The 15,959-nt window shown below is 47.5% G+C and overlaps 1 non-coding gene across 1 annotated transcript; it reads right to left on the reverse strand.

Moving 5' to 3' along the window:
- Positions 1-2,937: 2,937 nt before the first annotated feature.
- On the reverse strand, positions 2,938-3,043 carry LOC115942036 (U6 spliceosomal RNA). Its single transcript, XR_004076692.1, has one exon. It is a non-coding gene; the product is annotated as a U6 spliceosomal RNA (small nuclear RNA).
- Positions 3,044-15,959: the final 12,916 nt, after the last annotated feature.

The raw sequence follows: 15,959 nt of genomic DNA on the forward strand, positions 1-15,959 counted from the left end.
CTGGAATGTGGAATTCTCCCAGAAATGCCTGGAAGCCCTCGAGAGCTCCAGGTGACCCAAAGCTCTTTATCTTCCGAGGCTGACACAATAGCTCAGTTCAGCTCTCCCTGAGCAAACCCAGCCCCAGCCCCAGCTCTTACATAATGAAGCTGGGGGTAGACAGGGAGTGGGGGAGAGGCTCTTTCCAGAAACAACTCTGATAAGAAACGGAGCAACTTCCAGCTCCAGGAGCCATTTGAAGATAGAGACCAAGTCTTACTTTTGAATTTCCCCCCAGTGCCTTGCCCAAAACAGGAGAAACGCTTTCTGGATGAAGACCTGTTAAAGTTCCCTCTCAGTCCCAGTGGGTCTCAACTCTGGCTACGCATTAGAGCTTCTGAAACATCTACCATAGCCAGTTCCACACCAGAGCAGTTAAATCAGATTTTGTTCTTGTTTTTCTTGCTTTCCGATTTCACAGCATCCCCAATATCATTCTTCCATCGCACTCCTGGTGCTTCTGAGGGACGTTTCTTATGATGACCCTCAGTAGAGGACCGAGCTCAATCCCCAGCAGGATTCAGTTAAACGTGATTGCCAGTTTGGGGCTTATCTAAGCATCCATCAATTTGTTGTCTCTCTTTTAGTACATGTGTCGGCAAGCCCTCTTGTTCAACTATAGACCCCAACCATTAAAATCAGAAAGAGACAAGACGGCTTAACTCCTGCTCTCACTGAAACCCATGGTTCTTATTTCTCATTGCACTTTCTTGAGGCATTGAAGATGTTTTGCAATGACGGGAACATTCCAATTGCCAGGTCGGGAAAGCCCCCATAGCAATGGAATACCTAGAAGACCACCCCCCCGACAGGTCCCCTTCCCTGCCCGTGATCACATGCTGAACACAACCCTACCACCCTCACCAGAGATCACTGGCTCTCTGCCTGCTCTGTTGCACCTGCCCCGGCTACCAGCACCCGAAATAAATCTCTCCCTTTCTCTTTTCCAAAAACCTCGTCTCTTGAGTTATTGGCTTGTCTTGAGACAGGTCTATCTGAGTTTGGTCGGCAACAGCGTTGGCAAACCCAGCCAGGAGCTATGCTTTCGATTTGTCCAGCTCCCCCCTCCCCCCGCCGGGTTTTCCCGGGCAGATGGCCTTGGCCGTGCCAGGGCTCACCCGCTCATTTCCTGGGTTAGCGCCCATTCCAGATCGTTGGGTAACACGTACGCATAGAAAGCATAAACCCCAAAGAGCAAAAGTTGTACAGTGAGAAGGAAGTCAATTTCCCACCTTGGGTCCCCAGAGGCCACCAGCTTATGTTTTCTCCGGACAACGCACACATATACTCCTAATAGAGATGTGTCTTAGATGATCGAACTCTCGTGTGCTTTTGGTGTGCTCTATATGGTTCTAGAAAGGAAGATACCTTTAGGATATGCTGCACTCTGTCTACATCGCAGTGCATATTTGTGTAGGAAAAGTTCTGTTTCTCAAACTTATTTGAACCCAGAATTCTTCTTTGGGGGAGATTCTTTTTTTTTTTTTTTAAGGTTTTTTATTTATTCATTTGAGAGTGAGAGAGAGCACAGGCGGGGGGGGAGGGGAAGCAGAGGGAGAGCGAAGAGCAGACTCCACCCTGAGCAGGGAGCCCAATACAGGTGGGACTCGATCCCAGGACCCTGGGATCATGACCTGAGCCAAACGCAGCCGCTTAACCGACTGAGCCACCCAGGCGCCCTTGGGCGAGATTCTTAAAGACAACATCCAGTACTGGCATTTTCTGACACTGCATAGAGGCGAAAGCTCATGGGGCAGGGTCATATTTGATAAATTAGCTAGTGTGTCTTCACTCCTGGTCATTCCTGGGCCTTCGTGACTTTTCCCCTATGAGGGCATAAGCTGTAGCATTCTGGGCTCACAACCCAAGAGAAAGGAGGGGAACAGCTGCACAAAAATGTCAATTCTGGGTGTCTGGCTTTCAGATTACATCTTTGAGACAAAAACATGAGAGATAAATCTTTTGAGTTTCAAAAGTCAAAGCCCCAAGGGACTCAGGGCAGACAGTTTATGGCAGAAATCATAGATTTGGGTGAATGCAAGGGAGTAATTTTTTCCCTGCCCTGGAGAAAAAAAGTCAGAGGAGCAGAGAGAGATGAGGCACTGGTGAGTGCCCCCGAGAAGGAGAGGAGGTGACAGAATCCCCAAGTAAGTTTGAAAACCTAAAAGCAAAAGGACCTGTCCTCACTTCCCCGTGGTAACTCTGACGGGAAACCAATCCCCTTGGTGAAATCCCAAGTCCAGGACGGCACAAAGTGTATTAGTTGGAACTGGGCTCTGCTGCTATGGGTAGACTCTCCACAAGAAAGAATTTATACACTTTGAAATTTCTTTCTTTCTTTTTTTTTTTTAAGATTTTATTTATTTGACAGAGAGAGACACAGCGAGAGAGGGAACACAAGCAGAGGGGGCAGGAGAGGGAGAAGCAGGCTTCCCACCGAGCAGGGATGCGGGGCTCGATCCCAGGACCCTGGGACCATGACCTGAGCCGAAGGCAGATGCTTAATGACTGAGCCACCCCGGTGCCCCGAAATTTCTTTCTTTTTTTAAAAAAAATTTATTTTAATTCCAGTGTAGTTAACATACAGTGTTACCTTAGTTTCAGGTGTACAACATAGTGATCCAGCATTTCCATACATCGCCTGGTGCTCATCACTGACAAGTGCCCTCCTTAGTCCCCTTCACCTGTTTCCCCCCATGCCCCACCTCCTGCCCCCTGGTAACCATCAGATTGTTCTCTATAGGTAAGAGTCTGTTTCTTGGTTCGTCTCTCTGGGTTTTTTTCTTTCCCCTTTTCTTATTTGTTTCTTAAATTCCACATATGAGTGAAGTCATATGGCATTTGTCTTTCTCTGACTGGCCTATTGCACTTAGCATGATACCCTCTAGATCCATCCATAAAAATATGGAACACTTCACGAATTTGCGTGTCATTCTGGCTCAGGCGCCATGCTAATCTTCTCTGTATCATTTCCAATTTTTAATATATCAAAGCAAGCACTGAAAATTCTTTTGTTTTTTTAAAGATTTCATTTATGTGAGAGAGAGAGAGAGAGCACAAGAGCAGGGTGAGGGGCAGAGGGCTGAGCAGGGAGCTGGATCCTGGGACCCCAGGATCATGACCTGAGCTGAAGGCAGATGCTTAACCCATTGAGCCACCCAGGTGCCCCTGAAGTTTATTTCTCTTTAAAGTAGAAGTCCAGGGGCGCCTGGGTGGCTCAGTCGGTTAAGCGACTGCCTTCGGCTCAGGTCATGATCCCAGGGTCCTGGGATCGAGTCCCACATCGGGCTCCCGGCTCAGCGGGGAGCCTGCTTCTCCCTCTGACCCTCTCCTCTCTCATGCTGTTTCTCTCTCGTTCACTCTCTAATAAATAAATAAATAAAATCTTTAAAAATAAATAAATAAATAAATAAAGTAGAAGTCCAGGTTGGCTGTCCAGGGCTGGAGGGGTGCTCCACACTATGAAGACCCCAGGCTCCTCTGTGTTGCTGCCTGGTCTCCCATGGCCTCAACATCAGAGTTCAAGTTCTGGGCTGCAAGAAGGAGGAAGAGACAGTGACAAAGCAAAGGGAACCCACATGCTGTTTCCTAAGAAAGGGCTATGGATGCTCCTTCGTCACAGTCACTTAACAGGAGCTTAGGCGCCTATTATTATGGGTTGAATGATGTCCCTCAAAAAGATGTTGAAGTCCTAATCCCCATACCTGTGAGTATTACCTCATTTGGAAATAAGATCTTTGCAGATATAATCAGGTTCAGATGAGGTCATTAGGGTGGGCCCTAATCCAACATGACCCATGGCCTTGTAAGAAGAGAGAGAGACACAGACACTGGGAGACACGTAGGGAGAAGACAGCATGTGATGCTGGGGGCAGACATTCCTCTACAGGCTGAGGAACTCACGGAATGGCAGCCCCCAGCAGCAGAAGCTGGAAGAGGCGAGGAGGGTTCGTCTCCTAGAGCCTCCAGAGAGAGGGTCCTGTGACACCGTGATTTCGGAGCTCTAGCCTCCAGAACTGTAACACAATAAAGTTCTGTTGTTTGAAGCCACCCAGTCTGTGGGACAAAGTGGACAATAGGGAGGCACGGTGGCTTCTGAGTGGGATCATGACGTGAGGAAAGTTGTTCTAAAGAGACTATCTCCCCATTGTGCCATTACAATACTTAGCGACTGATACAGGGGCCAGCAGGGGCCGGATCTTGAAGGACCTTGAATGGCAGGCTTCGGAGTCCTCCAAGGGTGGAAAATACCCACCATGAGGTGCCGTCATTTACTCTTTGAGAGGATCCTGAGACAAGGTCATGCGCAGAGGGAAGGCCATCAGCAGACCTTTCTAGGCTCCTGCAGTCCGTGTCTTATCTAAATGAGCCAAAGGTGGCCTCCCTGTATCAGTCCCTAGGCCGTTCATTCCTTCACTGTGGGCTGAGACCCATCAGCTCAAAAGGCCCCCAGGGCAAAACTCAAATTTTTACACATCCGCTTATTTAAAAAGTAGCTCAAACAAGCAGATTTTTAACCATTTAGAGCCTGCCTGCTTTGCATACCTTACAAGGCACAGCTCACCCCATGTCTGCGAGCCAGAGATAAGATAGAGTCTGATAGTTACAAGACTGCAAGCTGCCCTTTGACTCAGACACTCCCCCACCCCCATGCTGCTGAGCAAGAGTAGCTAGACCTGTAAGCCCCCTCTTTGAGTCCCACATCCCTGGGGGTTCCCTTGCCTCCCTCTCCTGGGTGGTGGCACCTTCAGCTCACTTGAAGCTTCCGATGGTCTCAGGCCATGAGGGACTTCCCCTGGAGTGCAATCTTGTTCAAGCCCAACTTTGTTAAAGCTTGCTTGTGACTGCCCCTCATGGTCATATGTTTTTCCTTGGCCAGCCCCCAAATCCCTCGAACCTGGACACCGTACCCCTCTTACTCCCACCTGAGACCGCAGCCCAGAATAGGACAGTGGCTCAAACCCAGGCCCTATTCCTCCTGGGTGAACCTCTGATCAGAGACCAAAGGGGAGAGAACGTACTGGGGCAGAGGGGATAGATACTACCCAGGGGCCTGGAGAGTTGGCCCTGAGGCCTCAGTCCTTAGCATGAGGGAAGGGCAGTTTTGGGGATATGGTTGGGATGCCATCAAGAAAGGATACACTCCTGGGGCGCCTGGGTGGCTCAGTCGGTTAAGCGACTGCCTTCGGCTCAGGTCATGATCCTGGAGTCCCGGGATCGAGTCCCACATCAGGCTCCCTGCTCAGCAGGGGGTCTGCTTTTCCCTCTGACCCTCCTCCCTCTCGTGCTGTCTCTCATTCTCTCTCTCAAATAAATAAATAAAATCTTTAAAAAAAAAAAAAAAAAGAAAGGATACACTCCTTAGTGAAACGCCAGACTGTGAAAAACACTTAAACGCGAAATCTTAAAAAAAAAAAAAAGTCAAATTCATAGAAACACAGAGTTGAAAAGTGGTTGACAGAAGCTGGGGTGTGGGGGAAATAGGGATGGTAAAGGGGTATAAACTTTCAGCTATGAGATGAATAAGGTCTGAGGAGCTGATGTAAAACACGGTGACCATAGTTGAAAACACTGTATTGTACAACTGAAATTTGCTGAGAGTAGATGGTAAATGTTCTCATAAAAAGAAGGAGAGGGGTGCCTGGGTGGCTCAGTCGTTAAGCGTCTGCCTTCGGCTCAGGTCATGATCCCAGGGTCCTGGGATCGAGCCCCACATCGGGCTCCCTGCTCCGCGGGAAGCCTGCTGCTCCCTCTTCCACTCCCCCTGCTTGTGTTCCCTCTCTCGTTATGTCTCTCTCTCTGTCAAATAAATAAATAAAATCTTAAAAAAAAAAAAAAAGGAGAAGGAGAAGAAAGAAAGAAAGATAAACATGTGAGGTGATGAATGTGTTAATTAACTAGATGGGGGGAATCCTTCCACAATGTATACATATATCAAATCACTGCGATGTACCTTCAAATATCTTTTTTTTAAAAGATTTTATTTATTTATTTGTCAGAGAGAGAGCGTGGGTGGGCGAGAGCAAGCAGTGGGGAGCGGCAGGCAGATGGAGAAGCAGGCTCCCTGGTGAGTGGGGAGCCCAATGCAGGACTCAATCCCAGGACCCCGGGATCATGACCTGAGCAGATGCTTAACCAACTGAGCCACCCAGGCGTCCCAACGCTTCATATATCTTATAATTGTATATGCCGATTATACCTCAACAAAGCTGAATTTTTTTTTAAGAAAGGGGGGGTTACCCTCTTTTAGGGCCATGTCTGGTCATGATCTCTTCGCTGCATCCAGCACAAATGATCACTCTCAGAGCAGAGTATGGGGTCTAGCATCTAGAAGGCAGGCTCGAATGCCCCCTAGAATGCCACCTCCTTGAGGGGAGGAAGCTGGTTGTCTCTGCACTACTCTATCTCCAGTCCTGGCAACAGGGCCTGGCTCACAGCTAGCCCTTAACAGGCACTGAGAAAGGGAGGGAGGGGGGAATGATGGACTTCCCTCCAGGGACCCTCTCCAAGCTGGGCTGAGCCAGGTTCTGTGGCCTTCTAAGGAACAGCCCCAGAACCTTCTGGGCCCAAAGAATCTTTGACAAAGACAACCCCCTTCCTCACCCCAACCACAAATACCAGTGCGGAGATGCTTGCCACCTAGGAATGTCCACTCGGGCCCCTGCGGCTTACACACCCCCATTTTTCAGTCTGCTCGCCACCTCCAGCAGGAGGAAGTGGAGAAGGCTGGCATTCAGGCTCCGTATAACCCGGGCCCTCCTTCCCCCCCATGTACACCTCAGTTAGCTCAGCCAACTTCTGTTTCCAGGGTGGCATTTCCCTTCTCCACCCTCCCCAATCAAGAAAAGCCTTCTTCCTCACCCGTACCTCCCATTGCTGCCTGAACCCCACTCAACCTTTCCAGGCAGAAGCAAAAGCGACCCGATTCCTTAGGGAAGCGTTCTCTGACGATGCTCCTCTCCCGTGTCCCCCCGCTTCCCCCCCACCGACCCACCCCCAGCGCCACCAGTAGAGAAACTGAATTCAGGAGGAGGAGCAGGTGCGGGGGGTGGGCGGGGAGGCAGGTGAATCTGGGGAGAACACGAGAGGACGTGCCCGTGGGACATCCAGGAGGAGAGGAAGCTGCGACTCTTGGACTCCCACCTGACTCCTCATCCAGCACCATCCTTCCCAACCCCCAGCCCGAGGGTCCAGGCTCGAGGCTCCAGGCTCGGGGCTCTGCTCCCGGCCAACGCCCACCTAGCTACCGCCGACGTCACAGGACTCCCGCTATCTCATTGGCCGAAACCTCTCTCCGCACCCCCTTGCGTGGGAAGGAGGGGGAGCCGTTGTCCCGGGTGACGCGGGAGGCGGTTTCCGTGGCGACTGCAGCCTGGCTGCGAAGAAGGAACCAAGCTGGGCGTCCCCCGGCCAGTTCTAGGACTCGGGATCCCCCAGGGCAGAGGCCACTGCGTCCGCAGGGCCCGGAAACCGGAAGCCGGAGCCTCCCAGCTCCCGCTCGGCCGCACCTGCGCGGAAGGGAGGCGCGGCGACGGAGGCGGGCGGGCAGCCTCCTGCGGGACCGCGAGTGCGCTCGCCTCCAGCTTTGTTCTCGCCGTGGCTTCTCCTCTGGCCACGTTCGCCTTCTGTGGCACCAGAGAGAAGGGACTGTGCGCGCTGGTCCGCAAGCAGCTTCAGCGTCACAATGGGAGGTTATCTTATTAACCACGAGCCCTGCATTCTAGACCTGGTGTCGTCTCGCCTCAGTTTCCTCATCTGTAAAATAGGGATGTTGAGATTTGGACCGCGGAGCGGGGTGCAGGGGCATTAGAGTCCCTCTAGACTGGTGGTTCCACGCCGGGGGTCTCTCAAGTGCCAGGTGTCTTTAAGGGGTTCAAGATGAAGGGACTTGCCCCAGGTCCCACAGTTAGACAAGTGGCTGAGTCAGAACATAGGTCATTTCCAGCGCTTCTCACCAGCAAGGCACTGGGTGATCTTTCAGAGCCAGCGTTTCCTCATTGGTAGACTGTGACTCCCTCTTCCGTGGGATGTACCTAGAATTATGTGAAATCACGGAGAAAAGATGCCAAGCACATGGTTCTTAATAAATGGTCATTATGGTGTCTTAAGTTAATATTTAATAAAGAAAATGGATTTTTGTCCAATGTGGATTCTGTGTTGGGTCCCCATGTGCCTTCTGTTAACTATTTCCCCCTTTGGCGAGTCTGGCTTCCCGTGCCTCTCCCTCCCCCAGACCTCAATTCTGTAATTCCCAGGGGCTCAGCTTGCTTGCTTCTCTCTCCTCCTGATCTATCCCCTCCATCCTCCTGAACATGCTGTACCCCAACCTGCTGTGATCTCCTAGGTTTACTATCTCCAAAGACAAGGCCACAGACTTTGCCATAACTGTTTTGTAGTTTTTACCACAGGAACACATTTGGGTGCAAGAAAAATAACGAACCAATGCAATTGTGAAGCTTAAGGAAATGATACCAAGATGTAACTGCTCTGCTAGGCACTTAAATATTAGCATCCCTCTGGCTACTGGCCTAGGCTCACCTCCCACCTCAAGCACAGCTCTGCAGACGGTTCCCAAATCTCTGTTGCCAACTCATATCTCTCTGACTTGTGGACTCAGCTTGTACTGTGCAATATCCTCATTCTTCCATTCGAGAACATGGACCCTCCCCACTTCTCTGAGTGGGTTTCAGGAGGAATAAGTCCATGAAAGACAAGCCCCCACTTCTGATCTAACAGCCTGGAAGGGGGTGGATCAGGCGGGAGCCCACCTTCCTCGGCCAGCAGGAATGGGGGATGCTGTGTGAGAGAACTGAGCCCCCTGTGCACATGTTGCTTAGTCTGATGTTTTGAGACCCATGAGATTCTAGATTCCCCACCTCAGGCAAGAACTGAAAGTGGACCCCAGTGGAGTGAAGCTACAGAGAGCTCGCGGGCTGGGGAAATCTTCTGATACACCGTTTTCTCCTTTCTCCTCTAGTTAACTTAGGCCTTCTAGAACTCGAGGCTCACAAAACCTTTTATGGATCCCTTTCTCCTCAAAATGTACTTAGCGCATGCTCTTCTCCCTGTCTAGAACATTCCCAGCTCCTTGTTCTGGTCCTGCACCTACATCTCCACCAGGCTATTTGTGACCCGTCCTTCTGATCCAACTTAGATGTCGCTTCTTCTAGGAAGCCTTCCTAAACCTCAAAAATTGGTTAAATATAATTAACAGATGCATATCACAGTATGTAGGAGTGAAGTGACACAACGTCTAGGATTTGTCTTAAAATATGTTGGAAAAAGTAAAGAGGGATAAATGATCAAGAGTGACCAAATTTTGATACTTAATGAAATTGGAGGATTGTATATGAGGATTCATTATACTATTCTCTCTTCCTTTGCACATATTTGAAATGTTACCAACTAAAAAAAGAGAGAAAGAGAGAAGAAAAGCACATATACACATACACAAAATTTTCGTTAGGAGTGACAAGCCAGGCATAGACCCTTTTGCCTTTGGTCAATGTCCTGTTCTTTGTCTCATGAGGGATTAGCTTAGAACTGTTTGTCCCCTTGAAACTAGGTAGACAATGCAGCGCCTGGGTGGCTCAGTCAGTTGGGCGTCTGCCTTTGGCTCAGGTCATGATCTCAGGGTCCTGGGATCAAGCCCTGCATCTCCCTCTCCCTCTGCAGCTCCCCCTGCTTGTGCTTGCTTGCTTGTTCTCAAACAAAATCTTTTTAAAAAATTTTTAAAAAACTAAAGAAAAAGAAACTAGGTAGATACAGAGATAAACATTCCCTGTTTAGCTGACTGAGACTTCCCCTAATTGCAAAACAATCCCACTGTAAGTCCTCCACACCTGTAACCTGTCTACTCATCCCCACAGAAGTCAGGCAAAACTGCCCTGTCTAGACACTCGGACCTTCAGGTCTGGGAGCTATCTCTAATGCAGTTGACTGATTGACAAGATTTTATCTTTGTCTGTACTATGGTTTCATAGTATTCCTCTCCATCATAGATATTTTGCTGAACTGTAATTGCCTATCTATCTGCCTGTCTGTCCTCCCCAGCATCAAGCACAATACCTGGCATAGAGTCGATACTCAATAAATATTTGTTAAAAAGTGATCATTCTGCGACTGTTCTTTCTGATCTAGCCAAGAGGGTTCTTCTATTCAGGACTTTCTAGTTTGAAGGAATAATGTGTACCGTATGTTTATTACAGAATGCTTATCTTTCTGTTCTCTGTAACAGAAAAATGAAATCTAGCTCACTTAGAAGTTTTGTACTTTTAATAAACAAATTAAAAAGAAGGAAGGGACAGAACATAGTTCTGTATTGGGTTTTCTTTTTTCTTTTTTTTTTTTTAAGATTTTATTTATTCATTTGTCAGAGAGAGAGCGCACACAAGCTGGGGGAGCTGCAGGCCCCCGCTGAGCAAGGAGCCCGATGCGCAACTCGATCCCAGGACCCTGGGATCATGACCTGAGCCAAAGGCAGACGCTGCACTGACTGAGCCCCCCAGGTGCCCCTGTATTGGGTTTTCTAACGGTTTAGTTCCAAGACCATTTTCAAGGAGGTCGCATCTTCCCCTTTCCAGTGAGAGACAGCTGACAGTGGAGCTCACCTGGGTGTTTTGTTTTGTTTTGTTTTGTTTTATTCATTTGACAGAGAGAGACAGCGAGAGAGGGAACACAAGCAGGGGGAGTGGGAGAGGGAGAAGCAGGCTTCCCTCTGAGCAGGGAGCCCGATGCGGGGCTTGATCCCAGGACCCCGGGATCATGACCTGAGCCGAAGGCAGACACCCAATGACTGAGCCAAACAGGCACCTCTCACCTGGGTGTTTTAAAAAATACTGATGCCTGGTCCCCACCCCCAGAGATTCTGGTGCAATTCGTCCAGGGTGTGGCTGGCCAGTGGATTCTTGAAAGTTCCCCAAGTGATTCCAGTGTGCAACCCCCACACTGAGACTCACTGTTAGATCAGAGGCATCCTCGGGGTCCCCTCCTGCCCAGCTGGTGGGAGCAGCCTCAGTGGGACAATGGAGTGAGACTGCACTTGGGTGGCACATCCCTGGGATTGGCAATCTGACCGGCAGTCGCACTAATGGTAGCCCTAGTCAACTCCAGACAACCCGGCGTCACCAATCTCGACAGGTGGCAGGGAGCCATCTCTGGGGTGGGTCAAGGTCTGGCAGCCCCGATCTGATCACCAAGAGGCCTGGTTGGGGGAGATTGGTCTTTAGCTAGACCACAAAAGTGGCTGAGAGAGTTGGATGATGAAGAGGAGTAGCAAGGCTTGTGTTGCTCGGTCTCATGGGTTGATGACCTCAGCGTTCTCACCTGAAAGTTACCTGCCTCATAAGTCGTGATGGGGAATAAACGAGTCAGTGTACTGAAGTGTTACTAAATGGGGTCTTAGCTACAATGACTGTGGCTTGGAGAGGTGAGGAAATGGGGTAGATGTTTCAGTGGATAAACTAGGAGGATCTCTTTCCCTACCAGTGGGATCTCCTCACAGGAAGGTGTTCACAGCTGACTTTTTCTCTAGTTCCTATCTTAATGAAAACGTGGCAATGTTTACACTTTCACGGCATCAATGAACTTCTGGTTCACACGTCGTGTAGTTTTCGTTTACTAACATGCTTCATGTTCCAGCAGGCTTCCGATCATTGGGTTTTCCTCCTTTGGAACATCAGCGAGACATTGGGGTTTACACTAGGACTTGTCATGTTTGAAAAGGCACCTTTTAGCATGATGGCACAGGGTGACGTTTGGGAAGGACCCCAGGTCTGGGCTGCTCTGTCACCAGAGCTCCTCCCAAGTCCTTTGGGCTGGTGACCCTGCAGCTATCAAACGTGGAGCACAAGGGTAGCAACTCCACCTGCTGACAGGGTTAAACAAGAATATTCTGCCCTCACTGTTAATGCCGCTTCTTTCGCCCTCCTGAAGGAAAACGGTCCAGGTACTGTCAACAGTTTTGATCAAAAGCTGCTAACACAAGGTAAAAAACGACTTCATAAGAACAAAAGAGACCATAGACTACTTTCTAATTCCCTGGAAATTTGAACCTCTGTTGAAAGGATTGTTGTATCTGAAATCCAAATTCTGAAATTAAGAGCCTCGAACATAGCAGAAGCAGGGCGGCGACATTTAGGAGTGTCTTTGGTGTGTCAGCCAATGATAAATGCTTTACGTACAATGAAATATTTCAAATCCTCTAAGCACAATTATCTTCATTTTTGTTGGTCTGGAAGAGGAAGCTCTTAAATTGAGGCAACACCCCCAAGGTAGCGTGGCTGATAAGTAGTGGAGCCTGGAACGCCATTCTGGATCGATCCAGGGTCTAAGTTCTTAGGGGAGGCAAGTTAGCTGTTTACTAACAGCTGGGCTGTCTTAATGTGAATGAAATGACTAAATGTCTCTAGAGATATGGGTTTTATGGGGCGCCTGGGTGGCTCCGTCAATCAGGCGTCTGACTCTTGATCTCAGTTCAGGTCTTGATCTCAGGGTTGTGAGTTAAAGCCCCACTTTGGGCTCCACACTGGGCATGGAGCCTACTTTAAATAAATAAATAAATAAATAAATAAATAAATAAATAAATAAATAAATAAATAAATTTTTAAAAAGAAAAATATGGGTTTTATAGAAAAGGTAGAAAATATATTGAGGCAAACATAAAAGCAATCAAATAATCAATCCCCCATCCAAAGTTACTGCTGATAACATTTTAGTGTTATGTCTGAAAACATCAGTATATCCACCTGCTTTTGTCATCTGAGCCTTTGTAGTGAGCCTTTTTCTAGGTCAATAAATGTAGATCTGTGTCATCTACGCTTGGTTGGATAGCATCTCAGTGTATGTCTCCTAAATTATTCATCTGATGCCCCTACCATTGGACATTTAGATTGTTTCTTACTTTTATTTTTTATAAACAGTGCTCCAATACATTTCTTTGTACATCTTTGGGTGATTTTTTATTGTTTCCTTAGGAAAAAAAATCATAAAAGTGAAATTGCAAGGTCAAAGGGAATGCACCTGCTTTGTAAAAGACGAACTTATACATTAAAGTATATCTCGTATACAGAAAGTGCACACATGATAAGAGGACAGTTTGATCAAGTATCTCAAAGGGAACACACATGTGTAAATACTACCCAAAGCAAGAAATAAAAAAATATGAACAACCAGAACCCCTCTCCTCCCTCCTCCCATCCTTTCCTGCCCTCACTTTTCCAGATGTAACCACTCTTCGGAAATTTAACACCAAAGATTGATTCTGGCTGTCTTTTTGCTTTGTATACATGGAATCATGCAAGTGTGCACTCATTTGTGTCTGGTTTCTTTCACTCACTATTATCTTTGTGAACTTAATCGTGTTGTTGGTTTAGCAGTAGTTCATTCATTTTCACTGACGTATTTTTTTTGGTATATTCTAATAGTGGATTTTTTAAAAAAGATTTTATTTATTTATCCGACAGAGAGAGACACAGCGAGAGAGGGAACACAAGCAGGGGGAGTGGGAGAGAGAGAAGCAGGCTTCCCGCCAAGCAGGGAGCCCGATGCGGGGCTCGATCCCAGGACCCCGAGACCATGACCTGAGGTGAAGGCAGACGCTTAACGACTGAGCCACCCAGGCGCCCCTCTAATAGTGAATTTTTTTTAAAAAGTCTATATTCGGGGCACCTGGCTGGCTTAGTCGGTGAAGCATGTGACTCTTGATCTCAAGGTTGTAAGTTTGAGTCCCACGTTGGGTGTAGAGATTACCTGATAAAATCTTTAATAATAATAATAATAATAATAATAATAATAATAAATAAGTGTATATTCATGAGTAACCCAGCCTACCAAGAGCCTCTCTTGTGCCCCCTACCAGTCACTGTTCTTCACAAGGTAACCCCTCTTCTGGTTTTGATCACACTTGATTTGTTTTGTCTATTTTTTTTTAAGATTTTATTTATTTATTTGACAAGGAGAAAAAGCACAAGCAGGGTGAACAGCAGGCAGAGGGAGAGGTAGAAGCAGGTTCCCCACTGAGCAGGGAACCCGATGCAGGGCTTGATCCCAGCACTCTAGGATGGTGACCTGAGCTGAAGGCAGAAGCTTAACCGACTGAGCCACCCAGGTGCCCTGTTATGTCTATTTTTGAACTTTCTATATAAGTAGATCATACAGTATGTGTATTCTTTGATGACTGTCTTATTTCCCTCATTGTTTTATCTCTCAAATGCAACCACATTGTTGGGTGCAGCAGGAGATCATTCTCTATTGTTGGAAATAAATTTTATGAATATTCAACGATTTACTTATCCATTCTACTGCCGATGGGCACTAGGACTTTATCTAATTTCTGGCTATTATCAATAATTCTACATGCACATTCTTGTACATGTCTTTAATATTTGGAGGGGAAATGTCCCTATCCACTATTTTTCCTTTTCAGAATTCTTGGGCTGTCTTTGTATGTAATTATTCCATGTAGATATTCTTTAGCACCATTTGGAAAAACCTCAGAAAAGTTAACGTTAGCATTTGATTTGGACAATGCAAAACACAGAGGTTAATTTAATATCTTAATTTTAAGAATTCTTACTCAGTGTTTATTTTATTTTATTTAAAGATTTTATTTTTAAGTAATCTCTACACCCAACATGGGGCTCGAACTCACAACCGGGAGATGGAGTCTAACGCTCCACTGACTGAGCCAGCCAGGCGCCCCTCATTTAGGGTTTATTTATCAAAATCTTTATGTCTCTTGGCAAAGTTTTCTAGTTTTCTTCACATCATTTGATGCATTTATTTTTAAGTTTGTTCCTCGGCAGTTTATATCTCTGGTTGCTTTTGTAAATAGGATCTTCTTCCAGGGAGGTCTTTAAATGACCTAGTGCAAAAGAAATAAATGAGTACTGCTTAGAAATTCAGTTATCTTACAGAGATTTTGCTTGTCTCTTTTGTTTGTAAACAGTCATTTAGAATGTTCACAGTGACTTAAGAACGTGTCCCCTCCGCTTTTAATCGCATGGTGGTAAAAGATAACATAGAATTCCAGAGAAATCCAAAATTACATGGTGGTGTTGGAATCATTCCCAGCGGGGCAGTCGCTGCAGGATTTCTACTCCAGCTGACCGGGGAGCATTTAAAGACGGGGTCATGATGCTAAAGGCTCTTATAGAGCTTTCAGTTTCCACAGAGAGATTCCACAAGAAATCCAGTAAGAGCAGGAACTTTCCAGACAAGACAACCACCTGGGAAAAGGCCCCGTGGTGGGAAGGAGCTGAGCACATTCAGAGAAAGGAACAGAAGCTTACGACCTGGATGTAGGGAGTAAGGGGCGTGTCCTGACATGAGTCCCGGCCCATCGCCCCACCCCCGTCCCATGTGGGGAAGTCCCTGCAGGATCGGCTGCCCACACGGTGCTCATTGCTCTTCACGACTCTGGCTGACCCGAAAAGACCCCAGGAAGTGGCCAAGGGTATGAAGGGCTGGAGGCCGGAAGTGTGGTGAGGCGGCCCTGGGGAGACTGAGTCAGGGTCCCGGGTTTGTGTCCTTCTGTCTCCTTCCATGGGTGCCTGAGCGCCAGTCACCTAACTCTCCCTGCGTCCAAGTCTGGGATTTTCGCTTCCTTCCCAGTGAAGTAAAAAACATAACTGGTGAAATAACCATTGAGAGAGAAACAAATAAAAATACTTTTTTAGGGGCGCCTTGGTGGCTCAGTCCTTGAGCTTCTGCCTTCGGCTCAGGTCATGATACCAGCGTCCTGGGATCGAGCCCCGCATGGGGCTCCCTGCTCAGTGGGGAGCCTTCTTCTCCCTCTCCAGCTACCCCGACTTGTGTTCCCTCTCTCACTGTCTCTCTCTGTCAAATAAATAAATAAAATATCTAAAAATAAATAATAATACTTTTTTAGGCATCATTATGGCAAATTACATTTACCTCAG

The sequence above is a fragment of the Leptonychotes weddellii genome, chromosome 12, assembly GCF_054177405.1.
Source record: "Leptonychotes weddellii isolate Sample4059 chromosome 12, ASM5417740v2, whole genome shotgun sequence".
Lineage (NCBI taxonomy): Eukaryota > Metazoa > Chordata > Mammalia > Carnivora > Phocidae > Leptonychotes > Leptonychotes weddellii.